Source organism: Malania oleifera, chromosome 2 (assembly GCF_029873635.1).
Source record: "Malania oleifera isolate guangnan ecotype guangnan chromosome 2, ASM2987363v1, whole genome shotgun sequence".
NCBI classification, from domain to species: Eukaryota; Viridiplantae; Streptophyta; class Magnoliopsida; order Santalales; family Ximeniaceae; genus Malania; species Malania oleifera.
This window is the reverse complement of record NC_080418.1, coordinates 45,024,938-45,038,602: the sequence shown is the minus strand read 5'-3', so window position 1 is coordinate 45,038,602 and position 13,665 is coordinate 45,024,938. Positions and strand designations below refer to the sequence as shown.

At 40.1% G+C, this 13,665-nt stretch overlaps 1 long non-coding RNA gene across 1 annotated transcript; it reads left to right on the top strand.

Annotated features, from left to right (window-relative positions):
* Positions 1 to 3,721: 3,721 nt before the first annotated feature.
* On the top strand, positions 3,722 to 11,172 carry LOC131149064 (uncharacterized). The gene is made up of 3 exons (XR_009135123.1): positions 3,722 to 3,928; positions 4,059 to 4,131; positions 10,925 to 11,172. It is a non-coding gene; the product is annotated as an uncharacterized LOC131149064 (long non-coding RNA).
* Positions 11,173 to 13,665: the final 2,493 nt, after the last annotated feature.

The following is a 13,665-nucleotide window of genomic DNA, read 5'->3' as shown; positions in this document are numbered from 1 at the left end:
CTCTCCGATGAAAATGTTGGGTTCGGCTACGAATTGGGAAAAATGGATGTGTATTTTAAAAAATATTTTTTGTGGAAAACGATGTGTGATGGAGTCGTCACTAACCTTTTGAAGTGTGGTTAGAACACTTGATTGCTACCCCGTTAGGGGTAGAATCGGTCTGTGTCACTAGAGTCAGGCTCGGGAGTACGGTTGCGCGAGGGGTAGGTATTGGCACCCCCTACACGCCCATTCTTATTAACGGACCAGATTAATAAAAAATTATCCCGAAATAAATCGAATAAGCCTTGTAAAATTACTCCCTCTCAAAAATCAAAAAAATGAAAATACTATATATGTATTCCCTTAGAACCGGGGCAAGCCAATACTACGAAGAGTCAATGCCCTTGGTTGCAATCATTGGGAAGGAAAATCAAGAAAATAGGATACAAAATACACTCCAGGGGGTTTTGAAATCTGTAAGTTTTTCTAAGTAAGAAAATACTATCCTGAGAGGTTTTAGAAATTTGTTCGAGATGGAAATGATTTTCTGTGCCTAAAAAATATTTTTGTGATTTTTTCTAAGTGTGAAAGCATTTTCTGTGATTTTTGTGATTTTTCAACATTTTTCCTGAACTTTGAAACAACACAAAATAAAAACCATAGAAATCAAGATGCGAAAATAATTTTTGGATTTTCTAAAAATTTTATGACTTTTGTGAATTTTTTGGATATCTAAATAATAATATACAAGTGGAATGGAGAAAACCGATGTGAATCGGTTCCAAGGATGATGAACCGGTTAAGCGTTGATTGATCTGGGGAAAATCAGTTTAAGGTCTTGGTCGAGACCAATTTGTGGATTTCTTCCAATATTTTTCGAGAAAAAATATTGAAGACATGTCTTGAACCTTAAAAAATATTTTTAAATTCTGGAATGTGAGAAAACACTTTTAACTTTGGAAAACTCCTTTAGGACTTTATTATGCTTTTCTTCAAAAATGTTCAAGTGTAAATCAATTTCAGAGTTTTGAAATGTTTTTGCTAGAAATTTTGGGAATTTTTTCTGAATTTCTATTTTCTGTGAACTTTTATTTTTGAAAATCAAGCTCATGAAAGCCAAAAATAAATTCCAAAATTTGCTTGAAAACCTATAAATTTTTTTGTGAATTTTCTACAATTTTGAATGATTTTTATGACTTTTATTGAATTTATTTGACTTTATTTATGAATTATTGAAGTTAAACCGGCTACATATCGGTTCAACGGACCCAACCGGTTTGAGTATCCGAACCAGCCAGCTTGGGTCAACCCGGTTTAAGGTCTGGGGCAAGACCAAAATGCCACGTGGCGCATTGTGAGTGGATGAGCGCATATGGGTGAGGATTGTGGGGATCACTGATCTTGGCCGTTCTTTGGAGACAAAGATCTAACGGATGAGGGGAGGGCCACGCGGCCTTTCGGACATGTGGAAACGGAGAACGCCACGTGTCGCTCATTTGTGGTGCAAGCCAACTAAAAAAGAATATCTTCGTTTTTGTTTGTCCTTTTTCCTTTTTTCTCCCTAACCTTTCTTTTCTTTCTTGCTTTTTCTTTCTCTGTTTGCCTTCTTCACTGCAGAGCCTCCCACGACGATCTCACTTCTATGCAGCCCCCTTCATAGATGCCGCTCGAGGTCTCCTTCACCTTCAGCAGAAATCTTGAACACCCCTGTTCGGTCAGCAACTCTTAAATGATTTTAGAGTCGGCACCTTACCAAGTGCACTGTTCCAACATTCTACCAATCCCCGGGAGCTGAGAACCGGCACGCCTTCAAACCCCCACGTTGTCTCGCGGTTCAGTCCTAAGCACGTAGCTTGGATCATCGTGCCCTCCTTTAACTTCATCAAGCTCCTCTTCCTTTCAGGCTCTCCATTTCCCTCAGCCTCGTATCTCAAGCATCTGCGAGTTTAGGAAGGAGTTCCAGAAAGGTAAGTATCCTTCCTCTGATCTGAATATGCGTTTCGTGTTTGGCGTTTTGTGTTGTGAGCATGAATGCATAACCATGCGCATGCATGCGTGAATGAGCATGTGCACGGGTGTGCGTGCGCGCATGGACGAGCATGAGCGTGCATGCGTAGTGTATGAATGCATGTGTGTGCATGTGTGGAGCGGCACATATGTATATGAGTGAGCATGCGAATGTGTGCATTTGGGTGTGAGTGCATGCATGCATGCATGCACGCACGCACATAAATGAAGACGTGTGTTTATGTATGCCTGCATGCATGCATGCGTGGAATCATGAATAGTGCACATATGTGGAATTGCATGCATGTACATACGTGCATGGCTGTGTGGATATGCATGTGCATGTGGGTACGTGTATAAGTGTGTGCACATGCATGAAGGAGCAAGTGTGTGAACTTGTATGTATGTATGGAGGCGCACATGGATGAATGTGAACGAGTGTGCACGTGCGATTGTATGCATGCATGTGAAGGTGTGTTTAGGTGTGAGTGCATGCTTGCACGTGAATGTATGTTCAGGTGTGAGTACGTACTTGCACATGCATGAACATGGGTTTGAGTGCATATAAATGCATGTGTGCGCATGCATGTGAGAGTGCTACGTACATGTATGCATGCACGTGAATGAGTGACTATGTGAGTGTACGAGTTTGCATAAATGAATGGGGCATGCATAAGAGCACGTGTGTGGGGGTGTACATGCATGTGCGTGGGTTGGTGTGAGTTGGCGTGCACGCAGATGGAATTATTTTCAAAGTGACTAAAAAACTCATAGGAATTTTTCTTATTAATATTTAGATTTTTTGGCATTTTCCCTGAATTTTTATGAATTTTTATTGTATTTATTTGAATTTGTTGGGAATTTATTGAGTTTAGATCGGTTACCTACTAGTTTAAAGGTCTCAAACGGTTCGGGAGTATGAACCGGTTATTCTTGTGTCAACCTGTTTTAAGGTCCGGGTAAAGACCAAACCGCCACGTGGCTCGATGTGAGTGGATGAACAGGGTGAGTGTGATGGCTGACGTGTCATGATCTGGTGCGTCCGCTGGTGGAGCAAATCCGAGGCCTGGGGAAGACCCACCAGGTGATGATGAGGAGACAGGGTTGAGTGCCACGTGTCGTGTTGCCCGTAGAGAGGTACGCTGGGTGTCAGGATGCCCTTGTCGTGGCCCAATCGTGATCGTTGGAGGGGGCAACAATCCAACGACTGGGAGATGGATCGCACTCGGGCATTGATTACTCGAGTGATAGCTTTGCCACGTGTCGTGCGAAGAGGCAAGCTAGAGTTAATGTTTCTGACGAGGCCAATTAGAACCGTTGACGCCCTAGTGATCAAACGGGTGGGCTGGCGAAGCGCCTCCTAGCATTGATGGTGAAGGTGACTTGCCCGCCACATGTCGCTCGCAAGGGTGGGTCGCAATTTAATACGTTTGATGCGGGTGATTAGGACCGTTGGGGTTTCGCAGGGATTGAACACAGCGATTGAAAGCGTCAAAGATGCTGACGTCGACGCCATCGTAGCCATTCAAGCCAATCCAGATCAAATGGTGGTATGCTCCTCGTCAGGGTGACTTCATCTAGATCATTCATGATAGGTTCCGAGTGAACGATCTTGATTTTGGGTGTGCCTGGGCTGGATCCTAGGGTTATGGAGATCTGACGTGGCAGCATCCTACGGTTCCTAAGCCTCAGATTCTTAAGTCCAATTTCTCCGTTTTGTTCTTTTTTTTTTGCCATTCTAATGCATGCTCTCTCTCTGTCTCTCTTTCTTCCATGTTCCATTCTTCCCTCTCCATCTCTTTGTTCCTCTTCACAGATGAAAAACCTATGGCTCCTTTTTTGACTCACTTTCTCTATTATTCCCCAAGCACTCTAGGATTCTTGAGTTTGCCTGCCCGAAACTTACTCTTTCTTTCTTGCGAACCAAGACAACCCTATGGTATGCTGAAACTCTACTTGCATCCCATTCTTTTTTCTTAATTCTTCCTCTGTAACTTTCTTTCTATTTTTTATTAGACAAAAACCTTTTCCGTCCTCTCACTTTTACTTCCTTACTTTCTCTAAAACAGGCCAGGGTGGGGTTCGAGACCTTAGAGGTCAGAAAACAGGGGGAAGCTTCAGAGAACACCCTGGAAAGATAAGGTTTTATTTAAATGTTTTTCGTGCTCTTTTCTTTTCTCTCTTTTTTTATTCCTTGCGTTTTTGTTGGTGTGTTCCGGTATGTTGGGCAAATATTATATATGAACTAATTCCCACAAATAAATCAATGGAGTAATGCAAACAATAAAAAATTGAGACACAATAAATTTAACGTGGTTCCCTCAAATGTTGAGGTACGTCCACGGGGTACGGCGGTTCAAATCCACTATCACCAAATATTTTGTACAAAGTGGATACAAAAGGCACAAGTCTTACAAATACGCAAGAGTGTATAAATAAATATAGCAAGATGGAAATGTCTCACCAAATATTCTGAACAAAGCTCTAAAGAACCAACTAAAAGACCACACTAAAAGAAATCCCAATATGCTGTAAATAATATGCAGCTGGAGACACACGAAGTAGAAGCAGCAGTAGCTTACTGCAATGAAGAAGATGACTAGCACTGGTGCGTGGGCTTGCTGCAGGTGTTGGCTGCAGGCGCTGGCATGAGGAGCTGTGTGGTGTTTCCGTAAAAAAAAATAGAGAGTGGAGAGGGCTGCTGTTGTGAAGAAGATTTTCTGTTGCAAGACAAAATGGTAAAAAAGGAGATGAAGTGGCAGCCTCAATTACTGCGCGTGATGCTTGGTGTTGAATACTGCTTCCTTGAGAAGCCAACAACCATTAAAAAGAAAAAAAAAACTCTTTCCAATTTTTGGGCCCCACAAGGAGGGACACCCAACAAATCTCCCCCTCCCGACTTATGGGGACGTCTCCACCAATCTGGCCAAAACTCTACACTTTACATGCTTGTCTTTTGACAATGCTTTAGTCATCATATCCGAACCATTATCATCAGTGTGGATTTTGTCAAGCTGCAATAATTTCTTATCCAACACATCCCAAATCCAATGATATCTAACATCAATATGTTTTGACTTTGAATGGAAGATAGAATTCTTACTCAAGTGAATTGCACTTTGGCTATCACAATAAAGAACATACCTTTCTTGTTCCATCCCCAACTCTTTCAAAAATCTCTTCAACCAAAGCAATTCTTTGCAAGCTTCCGTAATGGCAATAAACTCGGCTTCCGTAGTAGATAGAGCAACACATTTCTGTAATTTAGATTGCCATGCCACAGCTCCCCCTGCAAAAGTCATCAAATAACCCGAAGTGGATTTTCTAGAATCAACATCACCGGCGATGTCGCATCCGTGAATCCATGAAGTGTAGATTTACCATTTCCAAAACACAAGCACGCCTTTGAAGTGCCTCTAAGGTATCGGAGAATCCATTTTACCGCTAACCAATGCTCCTTTCCTGGATTAGAGAGAAATTGACTAACAACTCCAACACCATAAGCTAAATCCGGTCTTGTGCAAACCATTGCATACATTAAGGAACAAACGGCCGAAGCATAAGGAATTTTCTTCATCTCTTCCTTATCTTTCTCACTTGTAGGACTTTGTTTTGAACTAAACTTGAAGTGACTAGCAAGTGGGCAACCAACGAGTTTTGCTTTATCCATATTGAACTTCTTAAGCATTTTTTCAATGTAACTTTCTTGAGACAACCAAACTTGCCCTTTTTCACGATCACGAACAATTCTCATGTCAATAATTTGTTTTGCTGGTCCCAAGTCTTTCATAGCAAAAGACTTGCTCAACTCTAACTTCAATTTGTCAATCTTGGAGAAGTCTTGTTCTACAATGATCATATCGTCAACATAGAGTAAGAGAATAATATAAGTGTCATCCGGATATTTTTTCACAAACACACAATCATCCGAAGAGATTTTTGAGTAACCATGATCAATCATGAAAGAGTCAAATTTCTTGTACCATCTCCGTGGTGCTTGCTTCAACCCATACAAACTTTTCTTTAATTTGCACACTAAATTCTCTTTCCCTTTTTGTTTGAAGCCTTTCGGTTGTTTCATGTAAATTTCATTTTCCAAGTCACCATGTAAGAAAGCGGTTTTCACATCTAGTTGCTCAATTTCTAAATTCAAGTATGCTGCCATGCCAAGAACAACCCGAATAGATGACATCTTTACAACTGGTGAGAATATTTCATCAAAGTCAATTCCCTTTTTTTGACCAAAGCCTTTTACCACAAGCCTAGCCTTGTATCGGAGATTCTTTCCATCATTTTTCAGCCTAAACACTCATTTATTTTTCAAAGCTTTCTTTCCAGGAGGAAGTTTAACCAAATCATAAGTGTGATTGTCAACTATGGAATTCATTTCCTCTTGCATAGCCTCCACCCATTCAACTTTATTTTCATGGTTCATGACTTCTTGATAGCTTTCGGGTTCCCCTTGATCTGTTAGAGTAACATAGTCACTTGATGGATATTTAGATTAAGGTCTTGACTCTCTTGAAGACCTTTTCAATTGAGCTTGCTCTTGAACTTGTTGCTCCTCCTCATTTTCATCTTCAACATCATTAGGAATTTCATCATTTCCAATATCTTCAAGAGGTGGAAGAACATCTTCCATATTTTCATCATGTGCCAAAGGTGGAGAAGGTAAGTCTAAGTCAACAAAATCATTCCCATCAGATCGTGGTTGCTCCACCGTGCCAAAATCTTCAATTGTTTGATCTTCAAAAAATACAACATCTCGGCTTCTAACAATTTTCTTGTTAACTGGATCCCACAATCTGTATCCAAATTCATCATGCCCATAGCCAAGAAAAAATCATTGCATTGTCTTGTCATCAAGTTTGGATCTTTCATCTTTTGGAATGTGAACAAATGCACGACAACCAAACACTTTCAAGTGATCATAAGTAACATCCTTACCTTTTCAAATTTTTTCAGGAACTTCACCAAGTAAAGGAGTTGAAGGGGACAAATTAATCAAGTCCACCGCCGTCCTCATTGCTTCACCCCAAAATGATTTTGGCAACTACGCATGAGAGAGCATACATCTCATTCTCTCCAGTATAGTGCGGTTCATCCTTTCAGCAATACCATTTTGTTGAGGGGTTTTCTTAACGGTCTTTTGATGTCTAATTTCTTGGCTGTAACAATATGCATCAAATGGGCCAATGTACTCTCCACCATTATCCGAGCGCACACATTTCACCTTCTTTCCAGTCTCTCTTTCAACTTTAACCTGAAAATGCTTAAACACATCTAAGACTTGATCTTTAGTCTTCAAGGTGTAAGCCCAAACTTTTCTTGAACAATCATCAATAAAGGTAACAAAGTAAAGTGCACCACTATGAGATTTAACTTTCAAAGGACCACATACATCTGAATGTATCAAATCTAAAACATTAGATTTTTTAGTAACAAACTTTGCACGAAAATGAGCTCTATGTTGTTTACCGGCCAAACAATGAACACAAGCTTTAAGAGAGATACCTTTCATCCTGGGTAGGAGCTTCTTTTTGAACAAAAACTGCATTCCTTTTTCACTCATGTGCCCAAGCCGCTTATGCCACAAATCGGTGGAAGAGTGACTTTCAATTGCATTCACAACACTATTACCAATTTTACCTTGCATCATATAAAGTGTACCGATTTTCTTGCCTTTAGCCACCACCAAATTACCCTTTGTGAGCTTCCATTTTCCATCACCAAAATGTTTGTCAAACCCTTCATCATCAAGCTTTCCGGTAGATATCAAATTTAGTCGAATATCGGGTACATGTCTCACATCTTTGAGTACCAACTTGCATCCCAAATTTGTTTCCAAACAAACATTTCCAATGCCAACAATTTTTGATAGACCTTCATTTCCGATCCGAACAACTCCATAATTTCCTTTGGAATAAGAAGTGAAGAAATCTCCCCAAGAAGTGACATGGAATGATGCACCGGAATCAATAACCCAATCAGTCTCTTGACTTGTCAAATTAATGCAGCTATCATCACAAACAACCATAAGATCACCATCAGATGCAACTGAAGTTGTGTCTTCATGCTTTTTCTTAAAAATTTTCTCTTTGTTTTGCTCCTTGAATTTCAATTTTCTACACTCCCGCTTCATATGCCCCTTTTTATGACAATAGTGACTCTCAATATCTTTCTTCGAAATTGAGTTGGACCGACCTCTTGATTTATCATTACGGTGAGAATATCTGCTTTTACTTCTGCCTCTCCCCCGGTTTTCTGTCACAAGTGCCTCTGAATGAGAAGAGCCAACTGATTTTCTTCTAATTTCTTCATTCAACAAGCTGCTAGTTACTTGGTTCATAGTAACAATTCCATCGGGAGCCGAATTACTAACAGTCACAACCAAAGTCTCCCAACTTTCCGGCAAAGAGCTAAGAAGCATTAAGGCCTGCAATTCATCATCAAAAACTATTTTCATGGTAGCAAGCTGATTGATAATATTTTTCATCTCATTCAAATGTTCGGTAATAAGACCACCATCTTTATATTTCAAATTCACCAATTTTTGAAAAAGAAAGGCTTTATTTGTAGCCGATTTTCTATCATAAAGACCCTCTAATTTTTTTCCACAATTCATGTGCTGAAGTTTCAGTAGAAACATGATGAAAAACACTATCATCAATCCATTGCCGAATAGCACCAACGGTTTTCCTATTAAGCCTATTCCACTCATCATCACTCATGTCTTTAGGCTTTCGGCTATCACCCTCAATAGGTCCATCCAAATCTTTGTAAAATAAAAGATTTTGCATTTTTGTTTTCCAAGTTACCCAATTGCTTCCATTGAAGCTAATCATACGGTCAACATTACCATCCATGATTTACACAAATTTAATGCGTACAAATAATACGGTTCTGATACCACTTGTTGGGCAAATATTATATATGAACTAATTCCCACAAATAAATCAATGGAGTAATGCAAACAATAAAAAATTGAGACACAAGAAATTTAACGTGGTTCCCTCAAATGTTGAGGTACGTCCACGGGGTACGGCGGTTCAAATCCACTATCACCAAATATTTTGTACAAAGTGGATACAAAAGGCACAAGCCTTACAAATACGCAAGAGTGTATAAATAAATGTAGCAAGATGGAAATGTCTCACCAAATATTCTGAACAAAGCTCCAAAGAACCAACAAAAAGACCACACTAAAAGAAATCCCAATATGCTGTAAATAATATGCAGCTGGAGACACACGAAGAAGAAGCAGCAGTAGCTTACTGCAATGAAGAAGATGACTAGCACTGGTGCGTGGGCTTGTTGCAGGTGTTGGCTGCAGGCGCTGGCATGAGGAGCTGTGTGGTGTTTCCGTCAAAAAAAATAGAGAGAGTGGAGAGGGCTGCTGGTTGTGAAGAAGATTTTTTGTTGCAAGACAAGATGGTAAAAAAGGAGATGAAGTGGCAGCCTCAATTACTGCGCGTGATGCTTGGTGTTGAATACTGCTTCCTTGAGAAGCCAACAACCATTAAAAAAAAAAAAAAAACTCTTTCCAATTTTTTGGGCCCCACAAGGAGGGACACCCAACACAAGGATCATTGCTTGTTGAAGCTTTGGATGCCTAACTGCCAGGGTTGGTGTGGAAGACAAGCAAACTCGTCTTTGGCTCAGTGAGGAGAGTGAGTGCATGGGTTGACTCGTATGAGTCAACTCGGGGCGAGTGGTATGGGTTAGAACAAAGTTGACTCGCACGAGTCCAATCAGGTAATGTGAATCTGAGCATGTCACATGATTGTCACGTGAGAACTCAGTGAGTGTGAGGCTTGGGACGGGCTCAAGTGGATTGGGCTTAGTAAATTTCAGTGGGCCTGGTTAAAAAAAAAAATTAAATACGGGCCAACCCAGTTCTGATTTTCAAAACGAGGCCTGATTTCTTTTAAAATGAAGGCCGGCCCACCTCTCATTTAAAATGGAGCCCAGAGTTTTAGAATTAGGGCTGGTCCATTTCCATTTTTAAAACAAAGTTCGAGGTGAATTTAAAAATGGGCTTAGGCTTTGAAAGCTTGAAAATGGGCTTCCGGAATTTAATATTAAAATGGGTCTGGCCCAATTACATTTTTTAAAACCAAAGGGGCTTGGGGTATTTTAAAAATGGACCAACCCAGTGGGATTTTAAAACAGGTTTGTCCGGGTTAAGGGTGAGGATCCATACTTGAATTTGGGTCCAGAGGTTGGGGGATTGGATCTAGAGGGTGTCAAAGAAAGAGAACCCGAATTCAGATTCGGGTCCAAGCTAAGTGAAGGTTTGCTTTGGGTCAGATCGATCTCAGGTTCATGTTTGGACCTAAGAACTGGAGAACACCTGCATTCACACACCCACAGTGCACAGTTTGAGAATTAGGATAATGAAGAGAAATTTACCTAGGGTCCTGTACTCCTCCAATATTCTTCTCTGACGGTTGGATCTGAGTTTGTCTGAATGTAAACTATCTCTCTGCTACTTATCCTCTACTTCTCGAGTATGTTCTGCTTTTGTTGGTGATTGCTTCTCTCGAATTCCCCCTTTGTTCTCTGAATTTTTCCTTACTTCTCTCAATTTCACCAGGGCTTCACCTCTATCTGAGGGGTAATTTCTACAGAGTATCTTTATGCTCTCTTTTTCTTTCAAAGTAGCAGAACCTCCCCTCTCTTGTGAATTTCTCCTTCTCTCAATCTCAACAGGGTTTCTCCACTCCCCCTCTATGTGTCTTTGCAGTGCGTGAGCCTCCTTATTTATAGGGAGGCTGTGGGGTGATTTTGGCCCCAATTTCCTTCCAGCATGGATTATTCCCACAAAATCCCTCAATAACCAACTATCATAGAATATGATTTCCGTTTCATTTTCCTTTGTCATTTTACAATTCTACTGTTAACTAATTCTGCCTTTCCTCTCTTTTGTGCGCAGATGAACGTGGGGCAGAACATTTCAAGTGGCAACATATGAAAGGAGGGCACGACATCTTCCTTTTTGTTTTCTTTTTTGAATTTTTTTGTATTTATCATTTTTCGTGTACTCGGGTTGCTATTACTGCAACAATTCTTTGTGTAAAACTTTATTTTCATTTCCCTGTAACTTTTCATTTCCTTGTGTGCCTACATCTTATTTGTACACGTGCCCTTCTCTTCTAATATTCCAACTACAATTCCATGTCACATTTAGACAATTTTGTCCCTAAGAAAAAACCTGATAATTAAAAATGACTTTAAGATCCTAACTAAAGCATCCGGCTCATAAAGGACCCACTCAATTAAAAATTTTCAAATCCTTATATCTAAGACTCATTTTTTAAACCAAACATGATTTAGTTTTGAAATTTAACATGGAACCTAGACTTTGAAAACACCATCTAAATCAACGAGGGGGTTATTTGTGGGACCTCTAATCTTGCTACTAGCATGATTTCCAACTCCAAAATGAAAAGAATAAAAGACTCAACTTAAGGACCTTGACTAAAAGTGAAAATTTAAAATTCATTCGGATCATCGGGGCTTATTTTGAAAATATGAAATTTACTTTTAAAATCAAAATGATTTATTTTAAGAATGATTGCTTTGGGTTTATTTTGCGACCTTTGAATAAGGAAAGAAATTAATTTTGCAACTAAAGAATTTTGGTAAAAGCTCAGTGCAGAGAGGACTCAAAACTTTTCTAGAATACTGGGACTCGACCTAAAATAGTAAGACTGTAATGACTTTGATTTTGAGAATGTGACTCTAATTTTGAAAAGGACTCAAAATTGAAACAATTGGAGCTTTAATTAGGTTTAAAGTCTATTTTACAATCACCAGGTCTTTTTAAGACGCCCTAGTAAAAATTAGGGTATCAACAGTGGTTGTAATTATTATGGATCCACAAGTGTAGAATTAGAACAATGGTATATTTTGTTGAGGTTATTTTATTATTTCCGCTGCGTGAATGGTGTCAGAGATGCGCATTGGTCTCATAACACTCTAGGCCCCACGTGGCGGGTCCGGGGCATTACAGTTGATATCAGAGCATAACGGTATTGCAGACTTTAGGAAGATCAATACCAGAGTATAGGTTTTAAGGGAATAATGGTAGGAATGGGTAGATTAGGGTGTTGATAGGAGTTTGAGGTTGTTTTATAACTTGGAAGCAGAAATTCCTCGGCGAACTTATGTAATTTTCTGAATTAGTCGACGGTTTCAGAAAACCATGGTAAATTCATCGACGGTGATGTTTCTGAGTTGTGAGACTGAAATTTGGAATTTGAAATTTGAAAGTTAAGATGATTGTGGATAAATGGATATTGGATGTTTAACTAAGGATATGGATATTAATTTGGTTTCATGTTTTGTGATTATGTCAAATATATTAAGATGTGGAGATTCTAAATTGCCTCTCTTGTACATTTATATTCAGGGATGGATCCAAAGGGCAAAGGTGTAGATGAAGGAGGAGGAAGCGAATTGGGAGCTTCTAGTGGGGACGATATTGACACCTCTCAACTGTTACGAGGAATAGCTCGTCAAGTTAGGGAAGAAATGAGATGGCATTTTGAGGGAACAAGCTATCCACCAGTGCACCAGGGATGCACCATTGACCTATTTACTCGTATGAAACCCTCGTCTTTTGAGGGTGGCACTAATCCAATTAAGGCTGAGATGTGGATGCAAGAAATGAAAAAGATACTGGCAATATTGAACTGTATTGAGGAGCAGAAGGTTCTCTTCGCCATCTTCCAATTGGCTAGAGAAGCTGAACGATGGTGACACGCAATGAAGCTTACTGAGGAACAACGAGCGGTACCTATAGCAATGACCTAGGGTCGCTTTAAGCAGGTCTTCTACAACCGATATTTTCCCGCCATCACTAGGAATGCAAAGGCGGAGGAATTTTTCAGCTTGACTCAGGGACGCCTCACTGTTCAGCAGTATGCAGCTAAATTTATGGAGCTATCTCATTTTGCATCTTCTGTGGTTCCATATGAATATCAGAAGGCGAGATTGAAAGGAGCCTGAATTAGAGGCTTCACGAACATATGACGTGTTTGTAGATTCAGGATTTCATGGAGTTGGTGCAAAAGGCTACTGTTGCAGAGTCAAGTCTGCAGAGGGGTACAGAGGCATTAGAACGAAGGAAAAGGCATACATCTCCACATTCCTAAACGAATGTCAAACAAGGGTCGTGGAGAGGAGACAGAGATGCAGCGGGCCAGGGGTTAGAAAGAAGTGATCGAGGACAACAAAGTGATTCATCACACCCTTACAGCCCTAGGTGTAATCAGCGGCATTAGGGAGAATGTCGGACTAGGAGTGTCGTATGCTATAGATGCGGCAAGCAGGGTCACATAGCTCGAGAATGTCAAGAACCGTTGAATAATGCACCAACTCTGAATCAGAATCAGAGAAACAATCTGGTGCCTCATGGTGGCGGTGCCCCGGCGCGTGTCTACATGTTGGGTACACTTGAGGATGGAAACACTAAAGGCCCAGGTATATGTTTATATTAATATGAACGTTAAATTTTGTTTAGCTATGCGTGATTCAGTGTTGTACATATTTTGATTGGTTGGAATTTATGAATGTGTGTAGTTAGCTTTATGGTGTGTAAATGGGTGATTAACGAATTTCAAGAAAGAAATTATTTTTTAAGGGGGGAGAATGTAACGATCCAGAAAATTT